A 23,845-nucleotide genomic window follows, 5' to 3' on the forward strand; every position below is an offset into this window, starting at 1 on the left:
TCCTGATTGAACCACCACCTCTCAGGTGAGCACTGCAGGTCATTACAACTGAAAAGGAGTCGCTTCATCTTGAGTGAGCCACCATCTCTCAGGTGAGCACTCCAGAGCATTACTACCGAAAAGGTATTGCTTTATCCTGATTGAACCACCACCTCTCAGGTGAGCACTCCAGACCATTACAACCGAAAAGGAGTCACTTTATCCTGATTGAACCACCATCTCTCAGGTGAGCACTCCAGAGAATTGCTCCAGAAAAGGAGTCGCTGAGCGAACTGAACGATCGGCAGTGTTTGATCGATTGGTTCTCAGTGAAGAGGCGCCGAGGGGCAGATAGAGCATCCACCTAGGTAAGTATGATACTGAAAAAAACACCCAGCATACAGGACAAGAGAAGTGGTACTGTGGAGAGTCCATACATACAGAATAAGAACAGATACTGAGAATTATGCTCAGTATACCCAGTCACTAAAATTACCATAGTATCGTTTAATTAAATATAAAATCTATCAGTTTCCAAGCCTGAAATGTGGCAGCTGGTATAAGGTGTGTGATGTCACAGTGAGCTGCAAATTGGTTCAAATCGGACTTCAGTTGTTTGAAAACATTACTGTATTTGGAGCTGACCGAGTGACATTGTCAGATTGTGTCTCCTGCGATTATCAGTGTTTTTTATTAAAATATTTTGCTATCGTATTATTATTGTATATATTGCTATTATTATTATCTCTATTAAACATTTTTATTTTTTTCAGGTACACTGGCATCAGTCACCACCACCATGCCATCATGACGTCGGTCCCGTGGAAGGCGGAGAGGCTGAAATTGCTCACAGAAAACCTTCGGAGGAGACAGGAGGAGGCAGAAAACCGGAGGCGCTCTCCCCCGGAGACAGGTATGCTGAACAACACCCACCATAGTGTAACACCCTTCTTTCCAGGTGCCCTGAAAACATCATGGGGTATGCATACCAGTATCTATATTTTATGTTATTTTCTGCTAAAAGTAGAAAATGCTTAGAAAAAAATATACTTCAGACCATTACTACTGAAAAGGAGTTGCTTTATCCTGATTGAACCACAACCTCTCAGGTGAGCACTCCAGACCACTACAACTGAAAAGGAGTTGCTTTATCCTGATTGAACCACCACCTCTCAGGTGAGCACTCCAGACCACTACTACCGAAATGGAGTTGCTTTATCCTGATTGAACCACCACCTCTCAGGTGAGCACTCCAGACCATTACTACCGTAAAGGAGTCGCTTTGTCCTGATTGAACCACCACCTCTCAGGTGAGCACTCCAGACCATTACTACCGTAAAGGAGTCGCTTTGTCCTGATTGAACCACCACCTCTCAGGTAAGCACTCCAGACCATTACTACCGAAAAAGAGTCGCTTCATCCTGATTGAGCCACCACCTCTCAGGTGAGCACTCCAGGCCATTACAACTGAAAAAGAGTCGCTTCATCCTGATTGAGCCACCACTTCTCAGGTGAGCACTCCAGGCCATTACAATTGAAAAGGACTCGCTTCATCCTGATTGAGCCATCACCTCTCAGGTGAGCACTCCAGACCATTACTACCGAAAAGGAGTCGCTTCATCCTGATTGAGCCATCACCTCTCAGGTGGGCACTCCAGAGCATTACTACCAAAATGGAGTCGCTTCATCCTGATTGACCCACCACATCTCAGGTGAGCACTCCAGACCATTACTACCGAAAAGGTATTGCTTTATCCTAATTGAACCACTACCTCTCAGGTGAGCACTCCAGACCATTACTACCGAAAAGGAGTCGCTTCATCCTGATTGAGCCACCACCTCTCAGGTGAGCACTCCAGACCACTACTACCGAAATGGAGTTGCTTTATCCTGATTGAACCACCACCTCTCAGGTGAGCACTCTAGACCATTACGACCGAAAAGGAGTCGCTTCATCCTGATTGAGCTATCACCTCTCAGGTGAGCACTCCAGAGCATTACTACCGAAATGGAGTCGCTTCATCCTGATTGACCCACCACATCTCAGATGAGCACTCCAGACCATTACTACCGAAAAGGTATTGCTTTATCCTGATTGAACCACTACCTCTCAGGTGAGCACTCCAGACCATTACTACCGAAAAGGATACACTTCATCCTGATTGAGCCACCACCTCTCAGGTGAGCACTCCAGACCACTACTACTGAAATGGAGTTGCTTTATCCTGATTGAACCACCACCTCTCAGGTGAGCACTCCAGACCACTACTACCGTAAGGGAGTCGCTTTGTCCTGATTAAACCACCACCTCTCAGGTGAGCACTCCAGACCATTACTACCGAAAAGGAGTCGCTTCATCCTGATTGAGCCATCACCTCTCAGGTGAGCACTCCAGAGCATTACTACCGAAATGGAGTCGCTTCATCCTGATTAACCCACCACATCTCAGGTGAGCACTCCAGACCATTACTACCGAAAAGGTATTGCTTTATCCTGATTGAACCACTACCTCTCAGGTGAGCACTCCAGACCATTACTACCGAAAAGGATACGCTTCATCCTTATTGAGCCACCACCTCTCAGGTGAGCACTCCAGACCACTACTACCGAAATGGAGTTGCTTTATCCTGATTGAACCACCACCTCTCAGGTGAGCACTCCAGACCACTACTACCGTAAGGGAGTCGCTTTGTCCTGATTGAACCACCACCTCTCAGGTGAGCACTCCAGACCATTACTACCGAAAAAGAGTCGCTTCATCCTGATTGAGCCACCACCTCTCAGGTGAGCACTCCAGGCCATTACAACTGAAAAGGAGTCGCTTCATCCTGATTGAGCCACCACCTCTCAGGTGAGCACTCCAGGCCATTACAACTGAAAAGGACTCGCTTTATCCTGATTGAGCCATCACCTCTCAGGTGAGCACTCCAGACCATTACTACCGAAAAGGAGTCGCTTCATCCTGATTGAGCCATCACCTCTCAGGTGGGCACTCCAGAGCATTACTACCAAAATGGAGTTGCTTCATCCTGATTGACCCACCACATCTCAGATGAGCACTTCAGACCATTACTACCGAAAAGGTATTGCTTTATCTTGATTGAACCACTACCTCTCAGGTGAGCACTCCAGACCATTACTACCGAAAAGGAGTCTCTTCATCCTGATTGAGCCATCACCTCTCAGGTGAGCACTCCAGAGCATTACTACCGAAAAGGTATTGCTTTATCCTGATTGAACCACCACTTCTCAGGTGAGCACTCCAGACCATTACAACCGAAAAGGAGTCACTTTATCCTGATTGAACCACCATCTCTCAGGTGAGCACTCCAGAGAATTACTCCAGAAAAGGAGTCGCTGAGCGAACTGAACGATCGGCAGTGTTTGATCGATTGGTTCTCAGTGTAGAGGCGCCGAGGGGCAGATAGAGCATCCACCTAGGTAAGTATGATACTGAAAAAAACACCCAGCATACAGGACAAGAGAAGTGGTACTGTGGAGAGTCCATACATACAGAATAAGAACAGATACTGAGAATTATGCTCAGTATACCCAGTGACTAAAATTACCATAGTATCGTTTAATTAAATATAAAATCTATCAGTTTCCAAGCCTGAAATGTGGCAGCTGGTATAAGGTGTGTGATGTCACAGTGAGCTGCAAATTGGTTCAAATCGGACTTCAGTTGTTTGAAAACATTACTGTATTTGGAGCTGACCGAGTGATATTGTCAGATTGTGTCTCCTGCGATTATCAGTGTTTTTTATTAAAATATTTTGCTATCGTATTATTATTGTATATATTGCTATTATTATTATCTCTATTAAACATTTTTATTTTTTTCAGGTACACTGGCATCAGTCACCACCACCATGCCATCATGACGTCGGTCCCGTGGAAGGCGGAGAGGCTGAAATTGCTCACAGAAAACCTTCGGAGGAGACAGGAGGAGGCAGAAAACCGGAGGCGCTCTCCCCCGGAGACAGGTATGCTGAACAACACCCACCATAGTTTAACACCCTTCTTTCCAGGTGCCCTGAAAACATTATGGGGTATGCATACCAGTATCTATATTTTATGTTATTTTCTGGTAAAAGTAGAAAATGCTTAGAAAAAAATTATACTTCAGACCATTACTACTGAAAAGGAGTTGCTTTATCATGATTGAACCACCACCTCTCAGGTGAGCACTCCAGACCATTACAACTGAAAAGGAGTTGCTTTATCCTGTTTGAACCACCACCTCTCAGGTGAGCACTCCAGACCACTACTACCGAAAAGGAGTCGCTTTGTCCTGATTGAACCACCACCTCTCAGGTGAGCACTCCAGACCATTACTACCGTAAAGGAGTCGCTTTGTCCTGATTGAACCACCACCTCTCAGGTGAGCACTCCAGACCATTACTACCGTAAAGGAGTCGCTTTGTCCTGATTGAACCACCACCTCTCAGGTGAGCACTCCAGACCATTACTACCGAAAAAGAGTCGCTTCATCCTGATTGAGCCACCACCTCTCAGGTGAGCACTCCAGGCCATTACAACTGAAAAGGAGTCGCTTCATCCTGATTGAGCCACCACTTCTCAGGTGAGCACTCCAGGCCATTACAATTGAAAAGGACTCGCTTCATCCTGATTGAGCCATCACCTCTCAGGTGAGCACTCCAGACCATTACTACCGAAAAGGAGTCGCTTCATCCTGATTGAGCCATCACCTCTCAGGTGGGCACTCCAGAGCATTACTACCAAAATGGAGTCGCTTCATCCTGATTGACCCACCACATCTCAGGTGAGCACTCCAGACCATTACTACCGAAAAGGTATTGCTTTATCCTGATTGAACCACTACCTCTCAGGTGAGCACTCCAGACCATTACTACCGAAAAGGAGTCGCTTCATCCTGATTGAGCCATCACCTCTCAGGTGAGCACTGCAGAGCATTACTACCGAAAAGGTATTGCTTTATCCTGATTGAACCACCACCTCTCAGGTGAGAACTCCAGACCATTACAACCGAAAAGGAGTCACTTTATCCTGATTGAACCACCATCTCTCTGGTGAGCACTCCAAACCATTACAACTGAAAAGGGGTCGCTTCATCCTGATTGAACCATCACCTCTCAGGTGAGCACTCCAGACCACTACTACAGAAAAGGAGTCGCTTTATCCTGATTGAACCACCACCTCTCAGGTGAGCACTCCAGGCCATTACAACTGAAATGGAGTCGCTTCATCCTGATTGAGCCACCACCTCTCAGGTGAGCACTCCAGGCCATTACAACTGAAAAGGAGTCGCTTCATCCTGATTGAGCCACCACCTCTCAGGTGAGCACTCCAGACCATTACTACCGAAAAGGAGTCGCTTCATCCTGGTTGAGCCATCACCTCTCAGATGAGCACTCCAGAGCATTACTACCGAAATGGAGTCACTTCATCCTGATTGACCCACCACCTCTCAGGTGAGCACTCCAGACCATTACTACCGAAAAGGTATTGCTTTATCCTGATTGAACCACCACCTCTCAGGTGAGCACTGCAGGCCATTACAACTGAAAAGGAGTCGCTTCATCTTGAGTGAGCCACCATCTCTCAGGTGAGCACTCCAGAGCATTACTACCGAAAAGGTATTGCTTTATCCTGATTGAACCACCACCTCTCAGGTGAGCACTCCAGACCATTACAACCGAAAAGCAGTCACTTTATCCTGATTGAACCACCATCTCTCAGGTGAGCACTCCAGAGAATTGCTCCAGAAAAGGAGTCGCTGAGCGAACTGAACGATCGGCAGTGTTTGATCGATTGGTTCTCAGTGAAGAGGCGCCGAGGGGCAGATAGAGCATCCACCTAGGTAAGTATGATACTGAAAAAAACACCCAGCATACAGGACAAGAGAAGTGGTACTGTGGAGAGTCCATACATACAGAATAAGAACAGATACTGAGAATTATGCTCAGTATACCCAGTCACTAAAATTACCATAGTATCGTTTAATTAAATATAAAATCTATCAGTTTCCAAGCCTGAAATGTGGCAGCTGGTATAAGGTGTGTGATGTCACAGTGAGCTGCAAATTGGTTCAAATCGGACTTCAGTTGTTTGAAAACATTACTGTATTTGGAGCTGACCGAGTGACATTGTCAGATTGTGTCTCCTGCGATTATCAGTGTTTTTTATTAAAATATTTTGCTATCGTATTATTATTGTATATATTGCTATTATTATTATCTCTATTAAACATTTTTATTTTTTTCAGGTACACTGGCATCAGTCACCACCACCATGCCATCATGACGTCGGTCCCGTGGAAGGCGGAGAGGCTGAAATTGCTCACAGAAAACCTTCGGAGGAGACAGGAGGAGGCAGAAAACCGGAGGCGCTCTCCCCCGGAGACAGGTATGCTGAACAACACCCACCATAGTGTAACACCCTTCTTTCCAGGTGCCCTGAAAACATCATGGGGTATGCATACCAGTATCTATATTTTATGTTATTTTCTGCTAAAAGTAGAAAATGCTTAGAAAAAAATATACTTCAGACCATTACTACTGAAAAGGAGTTGCTTTATCCTGATTGAACCACAACCTCTCAGGTGAGCACTCCAGACCATTACAACTGAAAAGGAGTTGCTTTATCCTGATTGAACCACCACCTCTCAGGTGAGCACTCCAGACCATTACTACCGTAAAGGAGTCGCTTTGTCCTGATTGAACCACCACCTCTCAGGTGAGCACTCCAGACCATTACTACCGTAAAGGAGTCGCTTTGTCCTGATTGAACCACCACCTCTCAGGTAAGCACTCCAGACCATTACTACCGAAAAAGAGTCGCTTCATCCTGATTGAGCCACCACCTCTCAGGTGAGCACTCCAGGCCATTACAACTGAAAAAGAGTCGCTTCATCCTGATTGAGCCACCACTTCTCAGGTGAGCACTCCAGGCCATTACAATTGAAAAGGACTCGCTTCATCCTGATTGAGCCATCACCTCTCAGGTGAGCACTCCAGACCATTACTACCGAAAAGGAGTCGCTTCATCCTGATTGAGCCATCACCTCTCAGGTGGGCACTCCAGAGCATTACTACCAAAATGGAGTCGCTTCATCCTGATTGACCCACCACATCTCAGGTGAGCACTCCAGACCATTACTACCGAAAAGGTATTGCTTTATCCTAATTGAACCACTACCTCTCAGGTGAGCACTCCAGACCATTACTACCGAAAAGGAGTCGCTTCATCCTGATTGAGCCACCACCTCTCAGGTGAGCACTCCAGACCACTACTACCGAAATGGAGTTGCTTTATCCTGATTGAACCACCACCTCTCAGGTGAGCACTCTAGACCATTACGACCGAAAAGGAGTCGCTTCATCCTGATTGAGCTATCACCTCTCAGGTGAGCACTCCAGAGCATTACTACCGAAATGGAGTCGCTTCATCCTGATTGACCCACCACATCTCAGATGAGCACTCCAGACCATTACTACCGAAAAGGTATTGCTTTATCCTGATTGAACCACTACCTCTCAGGTGAGCACTCCAGACCATTACTACCGAAAAGGATACACTTCATCCTGATTGAGCCACCACCTCTCAGGTGAGCACTCCAGACCACTACTACCGAAATGGAGTTGCTTTATCCTGATTGAACCACCACCTCTCAGGTGAGCACTCCAGACCACTACTACCGTAAGGGAGTCGCTTTGTCCTGATTAAACCACCACCTCTCAGGTGAGCACTCCAGACCATTACTACCGAAAAAGAGTCGCTTCATCCTGATTGAGCCACCACCTCTCAGGTGAGCACTCCAGGCCATTACAACTGAAAAGGAGTCGCTTCATCTTGATTGAGCCACCACCTCTCAGGTGAGCACTCCAGACCATTACTACCGAAAAGGAGTCGCTTCATCCTGATTGACCCACCACCTCTCAGGTGAGCACTCCAGACCATTACTACCGAAAAGGAGTCACTTTATCCTGATTGAACCACCATCTCTCAGGTGAGCACTCCAGGCCATTACAACTGAAAAGGAGTCGCTTCATCTTGATTGAGGCACCATCTCTCAGGTGAGCACTCCAGACCACTACTACCGAAATGGAGTTGCTTTATCCTGATTGAACCACCACCTCTCAGGTGAGCACTCCAGACCATTACTACCGTAAAGGAGTCGCTTTGTCCTGATTGAACCACCACCTCTCAGGTGAGCACTCCAGACCACTACTACCGTAAAGGAGTCGCTTTGTCCTGATTGAACCACCACCTCTCAGGTGAGCACTCCAGACCATTACTACTGAAAAAGAGTCGCTTCATCCTGATTGAGCCACCACCTCTCAGGTGAGCACTCCAGGCCATTACAACTGAAAAGGAGTCGCTTCATCCTGATTGAGCCACCACCTCTCAGGTGAGCACTCCAGGCCATTACAATTGTAAAGGACTCGCTTCATCCTGATTGAGCCATCACCTCTCAGGTGAGCACTCCAGACCATTACTACCGAAAAGGAGTCGCTTCATCCTGATTGAGCCATCACCTCTCAGGTGGGCACTCCAGAGCATTACTACCAAAATGGAGTCGCTTCATCCTGATTGACCCACCACATCTCAGGTGAGCACTCCAGACCATTACTACCGAAAAGGTATTGCTTTATCCTGATTTAACCACTACCTCTCAGGTGAGCACTCCAGACCATTACTACCGAAAAGGAGTCGCTTCATCCTGATTGAACCACCATCTCTCAGGTGAGCACTCCAGAGAATTACTCCAGAAAAGGAGTCGCTGAGCGAACTGAACGATCGGCAGTGTTTGATCGATTGGTTCTCAGTGTAGAGGCGCCGAGGGGCAGATAGAGCATCCACCTAGGTAAATATGATACTGAAAAAAACACCCAGCATACAGGACAAGAGGAGTGGTACTGTGGAGAGTCCATACATACAGAATAAGAACAGATACTGAGAATTATGCTCAGTATACCCAGTCACTAAAATTACCATAGTATAGTTTAATTGAATATAAAATCTATCAGTTTCCAAGCCTGAAATGTGGCAGCTGGTATAAGGTGTGTGATGTCACAGTGAGCTGCAAATTGGTTCAAGTCGGACTTCAGTTGTTTGAAAACATTACTGTATTTGGAGCTGACCGAGTGACATTGTCAGATTGTGTCTCCTGCGATTATCAGTGTTTTTTATTAAAATATTTTGCTATCGTATTATTATTGTATATATTGCTATTATTATTATCTCTATTAAACATTTTTATTTTTTTCAGGTACACTGGCATCAGTCACCACCACCATGCCATCATGACGTCGGTTCCGTGGAAGGCGGAGAGGCTGAAATTGCTCACAGAAAACCTTCGGAGGAGACAGGAGGAGGCAGAAAACCGGAGGCGCTCTCCCCCGGAGACAGGTATGCTGAACAACACCCACCATAGTGTAACACCCTTCTTTCCAGGTGCCCTGAAAACATCATGGCGTATGCATACCAGTATCTATATTTTATGTTATTTTCTGCTAAAAGTAGAAAATGCTTAGAAAAAAATATACTTCAGACCATTACTACTGAAAAGGAGTTGCTTTATCCTGATTGAACCACAACCTCTCAGGTGAGCACTCCAGACCATTACAACTGAAAAGGAGTTGCTTTATCCTGATTGAACCACCACCTCTCAGGTGAGCACTCCAGACCATTACTACCGAAAAGGAGTCACTTTATCCTGATTGAACCACCATCTCTCAGGTGAGCACTCCAGGCCATTACAACTGAAAAGGAGTCGCTTCATCTTGATTGAGGCACCATCTCTCAGGTGAGCACTCCAGACCACTACTACCGAAATGGAGTTGCTTTATCCTGATTGAACCACCACCTCTCAGGTGAGCACTCCAGACCATTACTACCGTAAAGGAGTCGCTTTGTCCTGATTGAACCACCACCTCTCAGGTGAGCACTCCAGACCACTACTACCGTAAAGGAGTCGCTTTGTCCTGATTGAACCACCACCTCTCAGGTGAGCACTCCAGACCATTACTACCGAAAAAGAGTCGCTTCATCCTGATTGAGCCACCACCTCTCAGGTGAGCACTCCAGGCCATTACAACTGAAAAGGAGTCGCTTCATCCTGATTGAGCCACCACCTCTCAGGTGAGCACTCCAGGCCATTACAATTGTAAAGGACTCGCTTCATCCTGATTGAGCCATCACCTCTCAGGTGAGCACTCCAGACCATTACTACCGAAAAGGAGTCGCTTCATCCTGATTGAGCCATCACCTCTCAGGTGGGCACTCCAGAGCATTACTACCAAAATGGAGTCGCTTCATCCTGATTGACCCACCACATCTCAGGTGAGCACTCCAGACCATTACTACCGAAAAGGTATTGCTTTATCCTGATTTAACCACTACCTCTCAGGTGAGCACTCCAGACCATTACTACCGAAAAGGAGTCGCTTCATCCTGATTGAACCACCATCTCTCAGGTGAGCACTCCAGAGAATTACTCCAGAAAAGGAGTCGCTGAGCGAACTGAACGATCGGCAGTGTTTGATCGATTGGTTCTCAGTGTAGAGGCGCCGAGGGGCAGATAGAGCATCCACCTAGGTAAATATGATACTGAAAAAAACACCCAGCATACAGGACAAGAGGAGTGGTACTGTGGAGAGTCCATACATACAGAATAAGAACAGATACTGAGAATTATGCTCAGTATACCCAGTCACTAAAATTACCATAGTATAGTTTAATTGAATATAAAATCTATCAGTTTCCAAGCCTGAAATGTGGCAGCTGGTATAAGGTGTGTGATGTCACAGTGAGCTGAAAATTGGTTTAAATCGGACTTCAGTTGTTTGAAAACATTACTGTATTTGGAGCTGACCGAGTGACATTGTCAGATTGTGTCTCATGCGATTATCAGTGTTTTTTATTAAAATATTTTGCTATCGTATTATTATTGTATATATTGCTATTATTATTATGTCTATTAAACATTTTTATTTTTTTCAGGTACACTGGCATCAGTCACCACCACCATGCCATCATGACGTCGGTCCCATGGAAGGCAGAGAGGCTGAAATTGCTCACAGAAAAACTTCGGAGGAGACAGGAGGAGGCAGAAAACCGGAGGCGCTCTCCCCCGGAGACAGGTATGCTGAACAACACCCACCATAGTGTAACACCCTTCTTTCCAGGTGCCCTGAAAACATCATGGGGTATGCATACCAGTATCTATATTTTATGTTATTTTCTGCTAAAAGTAGAAAATGCTTAGAAAAAAATATACTTCAGACCATTACTACTGAAAAGGAGTTGCTTTATCCTGATTGAACCACAACCTCTCAGGTGAGCACTCCAGACCATTACAACTGAAAAGGAGTTGCTTTATCCTGATTGAACCACCACCTCTCAGGTGAGCACTCCAGACCATTACTACCGAAAAGGAGTCACTTTATCCTGATTGAACCACCATCTCTCAGGTGAGCACTCCAGGCCATTACAACTGAAAAGGAGTCGGTTCATCTTGATTGAGGCACCATCTCTCAGGTGAGCACTCCAGACCACTACTACCGAAATGGAGTTGCTTTATCCTGATTGAACCACCACCTCTCAGGTGAGCACTCCAGACCATTACTACCGTAAAGGAGTCGCTTTGTCCTGATTGAACCACCACCTCTCAGGTGAGCACTCCAGACCACTACTACCGTAAAGGAGTCGCTTTGTCCTGATTGAACCACCACCTCTCAGGTGAGCACTCCAGACCATTACTACCGAAAAAGAGTCGCTTCATCCTGATTGAGCCACCACCTCTCAGGTGAGCACTCCAGGCCATTACAACTGAAAAGGAGTCGCTTCATCCTGATTGAGCCACCACCTCTCAGGTGAGCACTCCAGGCCATTACAATTGTAAAGGACTCGCTTCATCCTGATTGAGCCATCACCTCTCAGGTGAGCACTCCAGACCATTACTACCGAAAAGGAGTCGCTTCATCCTGATTGAGCCATCACCTCTCAGGTGGGCACTCCAGAGCATTACTACCAAAATGGAGTCGCTTCATCCTGATTGACCCACCACATCTCAGGTGAGCACTCCAGACCATTACTACCGAAAAGGTATTGCTTTATCCTGATTTAACCACTACCTCTCAGGTGAGCACTCCAGACCATTACTACCGAAAAGGAGTCGCTTCATCCTGATTGAGCCACCACCTCTCAGGTGAGCACTCCAGACCACTACTACCGAAATGGAGTTGCTTTATCCTGATTGAACCACCACCTCTCAGGTGAGCACTCCAGACCACTACTACCGTAAGGGAGTCGCTTTGTCCTGATTGAACCACCACCTCTCAGGTGAGCACTCCAGACCATTACTACCGAAAAAGAGTCGCTTCATCCTGATTGAGCCACCACCTCTCAGGTGAGCACTCCAGGCCATTACAACTGAAAAGGAGTCGCTTCATCCTGATTGAGCCACCACCTCTCAGGTGAGCACTCCAGACCATTACTACCGAAAAGGTATTGCTTTATTCTGATTGAACCACCACCTCTCAGGTGAGCACTGCAGGCCATTACAACTGAAAAGGAGTCGCTTCATCTTGATTGAGCCACCATCTCTCAGGTGAGCACTCCAGACCACCACTACCAAAATGGAGTTGCTTTATCCTGATTGAACCACCACCTCTCAGGTGAGGACTCCAGACCATTACTACCATAAAGGAGTAGCTTTGTCCTGATTGAACCACCACCTCTCAGGTGAGCACTCCAGACCACTACTACCGTAAAGGAGTCGCTTTGTCCTGATTGAACCACCACCTCTCAGGTGAGCACTCCAGGCCATTACAATTGAAAAGGACTCGCTTCATCCTGATTGAGCCATCACCTCTCAGGTGAGCACTCCAGACCATTACTACCGAAAAGGAGTCGCTTCATCCTGATTGAGCCATCACCTCTCAGGTGAGCACTCCAGAGCATTACTACCAAAATGGAGTCGCTTCATCCTGATTGATCCACCACATCTCAGGTGAGCACTCCAGACCATTACTACTGAAAAGGTATTGCTTCTTCCTGATTGAGCCATCACCTCTCAGGTGAGCACTCCAGAGCATTACTACCGAAAAGGTATTGCTTTATCCTGATTGAACCACCACCTCTCAGGTGAGCACTCCAGACCATTACTACCGTAAAGGAGACGCTTTGTCCTGATTGAACCACCACCTCTCAGGTGAGCACTCCAGACCACTACTACCGTAAAGGAGTCGCTTTGTCCTGATTGAACCACCACCTCTCAGGTGAGCACTCCAGGCCATTACAACTGAAAAGGAGTCGCTTCATCCTGATTGAGCCACCACCTCTCAGGTGAGCACTCCAGGCCATTACAACTGAAAAGGACTCGCTTTATCCTGATTGAGCCATCACCTCTCAGGTGAGCACTCCAGACCATTACTACCGAAAAGGAGTCGCTTCATCCTGATTGAGCCATCACCTCTCAGGTGGGCACTCCAGAGCATTACTACCAAAATGGAGTCGCTTCATCCTGATTGACCCACCACATCTCAGATGAGCACTTCAGACCATTACTACCGAAAAGGTATTGCTTTATCTTGATTGAACCACTACCTCTCAGGTGAGCACTCCAGACCATTACTACCGAAAAGGAGTCTCTTCATCCTGATTGAGCCATCACCTCTCAGGTGAGCACTCCAGAGCATTACTACCGAAAAGGTATTGCTTTATCCTGATTGAACCACCACTTCTCAGGTGAGCACTCCAGACCATTACAACCGAAAAGGAGTCACTTTATCCTGATTGAACCACCATCTCTCAGGTGAGCACTCCAGAGAATTACTCCAGAAAAGGAGTCGCTGAGCGAACTGAACGATCGGCAGTGTTTGATCGATTGGTTCTCAGTGTAGAGGCGCCGAGGGGCAGATAGAGCATCCACCTAGGTAAGTATGATACTGAAAAAAACACCCAGCATACAGGACAAGAGAAGTGGTACTGTGGAGAGTCCATACATACAGAATAAGAACAGATACTGAGAATTATGCTCAGTATACCCAGTGACTAAAATTACCATAGTATCGTTTAATTAAATATAAAATCTATCAGTTTCCAAGCCTGAAATGTGGCAGCTGGTATAAGGTGTGTGATGTCACAGTGAGCTGCAAATTGGTTCAAATCGGACTTCAGTTGTTTGAAAACATTACTGTATTTGGAGCTGACCGAGTGATATTGTCAGATTGTGTCTCCTGCGATTATCAGTGTTTTTTATTAAAATATTTTGCTATCGTATTATTATTGTATATATTGCTATTATTATTATCTCTATTAAACATTTTTATTTTTTTCAGGTACACTGGCATCAGTCACCACCACCATGCCATCATGACGTCGGTCCCGTGGAAGGCGGAGAGGCTGAAATTGCTCACAGAAAACCTTCGGAGGAGACAGGAGGAGGCAGAAAACCGGAGGCGCTCTCCCCCGGAGACAGGTATGCTGAACAACACCCACCATAGTTTAACACCCTTCTTTCCAGGTGCCCTGAAAACATTATGGGGTATGCATACCATTATCTATATTTTATGTTATTTTCTGGTAAAAGTAGAAAATGCTTAGAAAAAAATTATACTTCAGACCATTACTACTGAAAAGGAGTTGCTTTATCATGATTGAACCACCACCTCTCAGGTGAGCACTCCAGACCATTACAACTGAAAAGGAGTTGCTTTATCCTGTTTGAACCACCACCTCTCAGGTGAGCACTCCAGACCACTACTACCGAAAAGGAGTCGCTTTGTCCTGATTGAACCACCACCTCTCAGGTGAGCACTCCAGACCATTACTACCGTAAAGGAGTCGCTTTGTCCTGATTGAACCACCACCTCTCAGGTGAGCACTCCAGACCATTACTACCGTAAAGGAGTCGCTTTGTCCTGATTGAACCACCACCTCTCAGGTGAGCACTCCAGACCATTACTACCGAAAAAGAGTCGCTTCATCCTGATTGAGCCACCACCTCTCAGGTGAGCACTCCAGGCCATTACAACTGAAAAGGAGTCGCTTCATCCTGATTGAGCCACCACTTCTCAGGTGAGCACTCCAGGCCATTACAATTGAAAAGGACTCGCTTCATCCTGATTGAGCCATCACCTCTCAGGTGAGCACTCCAGACCATTACTACCGAAAAGGAATCGCTTCATCCTGATTGAGCCATCACCTCTCAGGTGGGCACTCCAGAGCATTACTACCAAAATGGAGTCGCTTCATCCTGATTGACCCACCACATCTCAGGTGAGCACTCCAGACCATTACTACCGAAAAGGTATTGCTTTATCCTGATTGAACCACTACCTCTCAGGTGAGCACTCCAGACCATTACTACCGAAAAGGAGTCGCTTCATCCTGATTGAGCCATCACCTCTCAGGTGAGCACTGCAGAGCATTACTACCGAAAAGGTATTGCTTTATCCTGATTGAACCACCACCTCTCAGGTGAGAACTCCAGACCATTACAACCGAAAAGGAGTCACTTTATCCTGATTGAACCACCATCTCTCTGGTGAGCACTCCAAACCATTACAACTGAAAAGGGGTCGCTTCATCCTGATTGAACCATCACCTCTCAGGTGAGCACTCCAGACCACTACTACAGAAAAGGAGTCGCTTTATCCTGATTGAGCCACCACCTCTCAGGTGAGCACTCCAGGCCATTACAACTGAAATGGAGTCGCTTCATCCTGATTGAGCCACCACCTCTCAGGTGAGCACTCCAGGCCATTACAACTGAAAAGGAGTCGCTTCATCCTGATTGAGCCACCACCTCTCAGGTGAGCACTCCAGACCATTACTACCGAAAAGGAGTCGCTTCATCCTGTTTGAGCCATCACCTCTCAGATGAGCACTCCAGAGCATTACTACCGAAATGGAGTCACTTCATCCTGATTGACCCACCACCTCTCAGGTGAGCACTCCAGACCATTACTACCGAAAAGGTATTGCTTTATCCTGATTGAACCACCACCTCTCAGGTGAGCACTGCAGGTCATTACAACTGAAAAGGAGTCGCTTCATCTTGAGTGAGCCACCATCTCTCAGGTGAGCACTCCAGAGCATTACTACCGAAAAGGTATTGCTTTATCCTGATTGAACCACCACCTCTCAGGTGAGCACTCCAGACCATTACAACCGAAAAGGAGTCACTTTATCCTGATTGAACCACCATCTCTCAGGTGAGCACTCCAGAGAATTGCTCCAGAAAAGGAGTCGCTGAGCGAACTGAACGATCGGCAGTGTTTGATCGATTGGTTCTCAGTGAAGAGGCGCCGAGGGGCAGATAGAGCATCCACCTAGGTAAGTATGATACTGAAAAAAACACCCAGCATACAGGACAAGAGAAGTGGTACTGTGGAGAGTCCATACATACAGAATAAGAACAGATACTGAGAATTATGCTCAGTATACCCAGTCACTAAAATTACCATAGTATCGTTTAATTAAATATAAAATCTATCAGTTTCCAAGCCTGAAATGTGGCAGCTGGTATAAGGTGTGTGATGTCACAGTGAGCTGCAAATTGGTTCAAATCGGACTTCAGTTGTTTGAAAACATTACTGTATTTGGAGCTGACCGAGTGACATTGTCAGATTGTGTCTCCTGCGATTATCAGTGTTTTTTATTAAAATATTTTGCTATCGTATTATTATTGTATATATTGCTATTATTATTATCTCTATTAAACATTTTTATTTTTTTCAGGTACACTGGCATCAGTCACCACCACCATGCCATCATGACGTCGGTCCCGTGGAAGGCGGAGAGGCTGAAATTGCTCACAGAAAACCTTCGGAGGAGACAGGAGGAGGCAGAAAACCGGAGGCGCTCTCCCCCGGAGACAGGTATGCTGAACAACACCCACCATAGTGTAACACCCTTCTTTCCAGGTGCCCTGAAAACATCATGGGGTATGCATACCAGTATCTATATTTTATGTTATTTTCTGCTAAAAGTAGAAAATGCTTAGAAAAAAATATACTTCAGACCATTACTACTGAAAAGGAGTTGCTTTATCCTGATTGAACCACAACCTCTCAGGTGAGCACTCCAGACCACTACAACTGAAAAGGAGTTGCTTTATCCTGATTGAACCACCACCTCTCAGGTGAGCACTCCAGACCACTACTACCGAAATGGAGTTGCTTTATCCTGATTGAACCACCACCTCTCAGGTGAGCACTCCAGACCATTACTACCGTAAAGGAGTCGCTTTGTCCTGATTGAACCACCACCTCTCAGGTGAGCACTCCAGACCATTACTACCGTAAAGGAGTCGCTTTGTCCTGATTGAACCACCACCTCTCAGGTAAGCACTCCAGACCATTACTACCGAAAAAGAGTCGCTTCATCCTGATTGAGCCACCACCTCTCAGGTGAGCACTCCAGGCCATTACAACTGAAAAAGAGTCGCTTCATCCTGATTGAGCCACCACTTCTCAGGTGAGCACTCCAGGCCATTACAATTGAAAAGGACTCGCTTCATCCTGATTGAGCCATCACCTCTCAGGTGAGCACTCCAGACCATTACTACCGAAAAGGAGTCGCTTCATCCTGATTGAGCCATCACCTCTCAGGTGGGCACTCCAGAGCATTACTACCAAAATGGAGTCGCTTCATCCTGATTGACCCACCACATCTCAGGTGAGCACTCCAGACCATTACTACCGAAAAGGTATTGCTTTATCCTAATTGAACCACTACCTCTCAGGTGAGCACTCCAGACCATTACTACCGAAAAGGAGTCGCTTCATCCTGATTGAGCCACCACCTCTCAGGTGAGCACTCCAGACCACTACTACCGAAATGGAGTTGCTTTATCCTGATTGAACCACCACCTCTCAGGTGAGCACTCTAGACCATTACGACCGAAAAGGAGTCGCTTCATCCTGATTGAGCTATCACCTCTCAGGTGAGCACTCCAGAGCATTACTACCGAAATGGAGTCGCTTCATCCTGATTGACCCACCACATCTCAGATGAGCACTCCAGACCATTACTACCGAAAAGGTATTGCTTTATCCTGATTGAACCACTACCTCTCAGGTGAGCACTCCAGACCATTACTACCGAAAAGGATACACTTCATCCTGATTGAGCCACCACCTCTCAGGTGAGCACTCCAGACCACTACTACTGAAATGGAGTTGCTTTATCCTGATTGAACCACCACCTCTCAGGTGAGCACTCCAGACCACTACTACCGTAAGGGAGTCGCTTTGTCCTGATTAAACCACCACCTCTCAGGTGAGCACTCCAGACCATTACTACCGAAAAGGAGTCGCTTCATCCTGATTGAGCCATCACCTCTCAGGTGAGCACTCCAGAGCATTACTACCGAAATGGAGTCGCTTCATCCTGATTAACCCACCACATCTCAGGTGAGCACTCCAGACCATTACTACCGAAAAGGTATTGCTTTATCCTGATTGAACCACTACCTCTCAGGTGAGCACTCCAGACCATTACTACCGAAAAGGATACGCTTCATCCTTATTGAGCCACCACCTCTCAGGTGAGCACTCCAGACCACTACTACCGAAATGGAGTTGCTTTATCCTGATTGAACCACCACCTCTCAGGTGAGCACTCCAGACCACTACTACCGTAAGGGAGTCGCTTTGTCCTGATTGAACCACCACCTCTCAGGTGAGCACTCCAGACCATTACTACCGAAAAAGAGTCGCTTCATCCTGATTGAGCCACCACCTCTCAGGTGAGCACTCCAGGCCATTACAACTGAAAAGGAGTCGCTTCATCCTGATTGAGCCACCACCTCTCAGGTGAGCACTCCAGGCCATTACAACTGAAAAGGACTCGCTTTATCCTGATTGAGCCATCACCTCTCAGGTGAGCACTCCAGACCATTACTACCGAAAAGGAGTCGCTTCATCCTGATTGAGCCATCACCTCTCAGGTGGGCACTCCAGAGCATTACTACCAAAATGGAGTCGCTTCATCCTGATTGACCCACCACATCTCAGATGAGCACTTCAGACCATTACTACCGAAAAGGTATTGCTTTATCTTGATTGAACCACTACCTCTCAGGTGAGCACTCCAGACCATTACTACCGAAAAGGAGTCTCTTCATCCTGATTGAGCCATCACCTCTCAGGTGAGCACTCCAGAGCATTACTACCGAAAAGGTATTGCTTTATCCTGATTGAACCACCACTTCTCAGGTGAGCACTCCAGACCATTACAACCGAAAAGGAGTCACTTTATCCTGATTGAACCACCATCTCTCTGGTGAGCACTCCAGAGAATTACTCCAGAAAAGGAGTCGCTGAGCGAACTGAACGATCGGCAGTGTTTGATCGATTGGTTCTCAGTGTAGAGGCGCCGAGGGGCAGATAGAGCATCCACCTAGGTAAGTATGATACTGAAAAAAACACCCAGCATACAGGACAAGAGAAGTGGTACTGTGGAGAGTCCATACATACAGAATAAGAACAGATACTGAGAATTATGCTCAGTATACCCAGTGACTAAAATTACCATAGTATCGTTTAATTAAATATAAAATCTATCAGTTTCCAAGCCTGAAATGTGGCAGCTGGTATAAGGTGTGTGATGTCACAGTGAGCTGCAAATTGGTTCAAATCGGACTTCAGTTGTTTGAAAACATTACTGTATTTGGAGCTGACCGAGTGATATTGTCAGATTGTGTCTCCTGCGATTATCAGTGTTTTTTATTAAAATATTTTGCTATCGTATTATTATTGTATATATTGCTATTATTATTATCTCTATTAAACATTTTTATTTTTTTCAGGTACACTGGCATCAGTCACCACCACCATGCCATCATGACGTCGGTCCCGTGGAAGGCGGAGAGGCTGAAATTGCTCACAGAAAACCTTCGGAGGAGACAGGAGGAGGCAGAAAACCGGAGGCGCTCTCCCCCGGAGACAGGTATGCTGAACAACACCCACCATAGTTTAACACCCTTCTTTCCAGGTGCCCTGAAAACATTATGGGGTATGCATACCATTATCTATATTTTATGTTATTTTCTGGTAAAAGTAGAAAATGCTTAGAAAAAAATTATACTTCAGACCATTACTACTGAAAAGGAGTTGCTTTATCATGATTGAACCACCACCTCTCAGGTGAGCACTCCAGACCATTACAACTGAAAAGGAGTTGCTTTATCCTGTTTGAACCACCACCTCTCAGGTGAGCACTCCAGACCACTACTACCGAAAAGGAGTCGCTTTGTCCTGATTGAACCACCACCTCTCAGGTGAGCACTCCAGACCATTACTACCGTAAAGGAGTCGCTTTGTCCTGATTGAACCACCACCTCTCAGGTGAGCACTCCAGACCATTACTACCGTAAAGGAGTCGCTTTGTCCTGATTGAACCACCACCTCTCAGGTGAGCACTCCAGACCATTACTACCGAAAAAGAGTCGCTTCATCCTGATTGAGCCACCACCTCTCAGGTGAGCACTCCAGGCCATTACAACTGAAAAGGAGTCGCTTCATCCTGATTGAGCCACCACTTCTCAGGTGAGCACTCCAGGCCATTACAATTGAAAAGGACTCGCTTCATCCTGATTGAGCCATCACCTCTCAGGTGAGCACTCCAGACCATTACTACCGAAAAGGAGTCGCTTCATCCTGATTGAGCCATCACCTCTCAGGTGGGCACTCCAGAGCATTACTACCAAAATGGAGTCGCTTCATCCTGATTGACCCACCACATCTCAGGTGAGCACTCCAGACCATTACTACCGAAAAGGTATTGCTTTATCCTGATTGAACCACTACCTCTCAGGTGAGCACTCCAGACCATTACTACCGAAAAGGAGTCGCTTCATCCTGATTGAGCCATCACCTCTCAGGTGAGCACTGCAGAGCATTACTACCGAAAAGGTATTGCTTTATCCTGATTGAACCACCACCTCTCAGGTGAGAACTCCAGACCATTACAACCGAAAAGGAGTCACTTTATCCTGATTGAACCACCATCTCTCTGGTGAGCACTCCAAACCATTACAACTGAAAAGGGGTCGCTTCATCCTGATTGAACCATCACCTCTCAGGTGAGCACTCCAGACCACTACTACAGAAAAGGAGTCGCTTTATCCTGATTGAGCCACCACCTCTCAGGTGAGCACTCCAGGCCATTACAACTGAAATGGAGTCGCTTCATCCTGATTGAGCCACCACCTCTCAGGTGAGCACTCCAGGCCATTACAACTGAAAAGGAGTCGCTTCATCCTGATTGAGCCACCACCTCTCAGGTGAGCACTCCAGACCATTACTACCGAAAAGGAGTCGCTTCATCCTGTTTGAGCCATCACCTCTCAGATGAGCACTCCAGAGCATTACTACCGAAATGGAGTCACTTCATCCTGATTGACCCACCACCTCTCAGGTGAGCACTCCAGACCATTACTACCGAAAAGGTATTGCTTTATCCTGATTGAACCACCACCTCTCAGGTGAGCACTGCAGGTCATTACAACTGAAAAGGAGTCGCTTCATCTTGAGTGAGCCACCATCTCTCAGGTGAGCACTCCAGAGCATTACTACCGAAAAGGTATTGCTTTATCCTGATTGAACCACCACCTCTCAGGTGAGCACTCCAGACCATTACAACCGAAAAGGAGTCACTTTATCCTGATTGAACCACCATCTCTCAGGTGAGCACTCCAGAGAATTGCTCCAGAAAAGGAGTCGCTGAGCGAACTGAACGATCGGCAGTGTTTGATCGATTGGTTCTCAGTGAAGAGGCGCCGAGGGGCAGATAGAGCATCCACCTAGGTAAGTATGATACTGAAAAAAACACCCAGCATACAGGACAAGAGAAGTGGTACTGTGGAGAGTCCATACATACAGAATAAGAACAGATACTGAGAATTATGCTCAGTATACCCAGTCACTAAAATTACCATAGTATCGTTTAATTAAATATAAAATCTATCAGTTTCCAAGCCTGAAATGTGGCAGCTGGTATAAGGTGTGTGATGTCACAGTGAGCTGCAAATTGGTTCAAATCGGACTTCAGTTGTTTGAAAACATTACTGTATTTGGAGCTGACCGAGTGACATTGTCAGATTGTGTCTCCTGCGATTATCAGTGTTTTTTATTAAAATATTTTGCTATCGTATTATTATTGTATATATTGCTATTATTATTATCTCTATTAAACATTTTTATTTTTTTCAGGTACACTGGCATCAGTCACCACCACCATGCCATCATGACGTCGGTCCCGTGGAAGGCGGAGAGGCTGAAATTGCTCACAGAAAACCTTCGGAGGAGACAGGAGGAGGCAGAAAACCGGAGGCGCTCTCCCCCGGAGACAGGTATGCTGAACAACACCCACCATAGTGTAACACCCTTCTTTCCAGGTGCCCTGAAAACATCATGGGGTATGCATACCAGTATCTATATTTTATGTTATTTTCTGCTAAAAGTAGAAAATGCTTAGAAAAAAATATACTTCAGACCATTACTACTGAAAAGGAGTTGCTTTATCCTGATTGAACCACAACCTCTCAGGTGAGCACTCCAGACCACTACAACTGAAAAGGAGTTGCTTTATCCTGATTGAACCACCACCTCTCAGGTGAGCACTCCAGACCACTACTACCGAAATGGAGTTGCTTTATCCTGATTGAACCACCACCTCTCAGGTGAGCACTCCAGACCATTACTACCGTAAAGGAGTCGCTTTGTCCTGATTGAACCACCACCTCTCAGGTGAGCACTCCAGACCATTACTACCGTAAAGGAGTCGCTTTGTCCTGATTGAACCACCACCTCTCAGGTAAGCACTCCAGACCATTACTACCGAAAAAGAGTCGCTTCATCCTGATTGAGCCACCACCTCTCAGGTGAGCACTCCAGGCCATTACAACTGAAAAAGAGTCGCTTCATCCTGATTGAGCCACCACTTCTCAGGTGAGCACTCCAGGCCATTACAATTGAAAAGGACTCGCTTCATCCTGATTGAGCCATCACCTCTCAGGTGAGCACTCCAGACCATTACTACCGAAAAGGAGTCGCTTCATCCTGATTGAGCCATCACCTCTCAGGTGGGCACTCCAGAGCATTACTACCAAAATGGAGTCGCTTCATCCTGATTGACCCACCACATCTCAGGTGAGCACTCCAGACCATTACTACCGAAAAGGTATTGCTTTATCCTAATTGAACCACTACCTCTCAGGTGAGCACTCCAGACCATTACTACCGAAAAGGAGTCGCTTCATCCTGATTGAGCCACCACCTCTCAGGTGAGCACTCCAGACCACTACTACCGAAATGGAGTTGCTTTATCCTGATTGAACCACCACCTCTCAGGTGAGCACTCTAGACCATTACGACCGAAAAGGAGTCGCTTCATCCTGATTGAGCTATCACCTCTCAGGTGAGCACTCCAGAGCATTACTACCGAAATGGAGTCGCTTCATCCTGATTGACCCACCACATCTCAGATGAGCACTCCAGACCATTACTACCGAAAAGGTATTGCTTTATCCTGATTGAACCACTACCTCTCAGGTGAGCACTCCAGACCATTACTACCGAAAAGGATACACTTCATCCTGATTGAGCCACCACCTCTCAGGTGAGCACTCCAGACCACTACTACTGAAATGGAGTTGCTTTATCCTGATTGAACCACCACCTCTCAGGTGAGCACTCCAGACCACTACTACCGTAAGGGAGTCGCTTTGTCCTGATTAAACCACCACCTCTCAGGTGAGCACTCCAGACCATTACTACCGAAAAGGAGTCGCTTCATCCTGATTGAGCCATCACCTCTCAGGTGAGCACTCCAGAGCATTACTACCGAAATGGAGTCGCTTCATCCT

Source organism: Lithobates pipiens, unplaced genomic scaffold, assembly GCF_037356315.1.
Source record: "Lithobates pipiens isolate NorthernLeopardFrog02 unplaced genomic scaffold, aLitPip1_a1.2 Scaffold_27, whole genome shotgun sequence".
In the NCBI taxonomy this organism is placed as follows: Eukaryota; Metazoa; Chordata; class Amphibia; order Anura; family Ranidae; genus Lithobates; species Lithobates pipiens.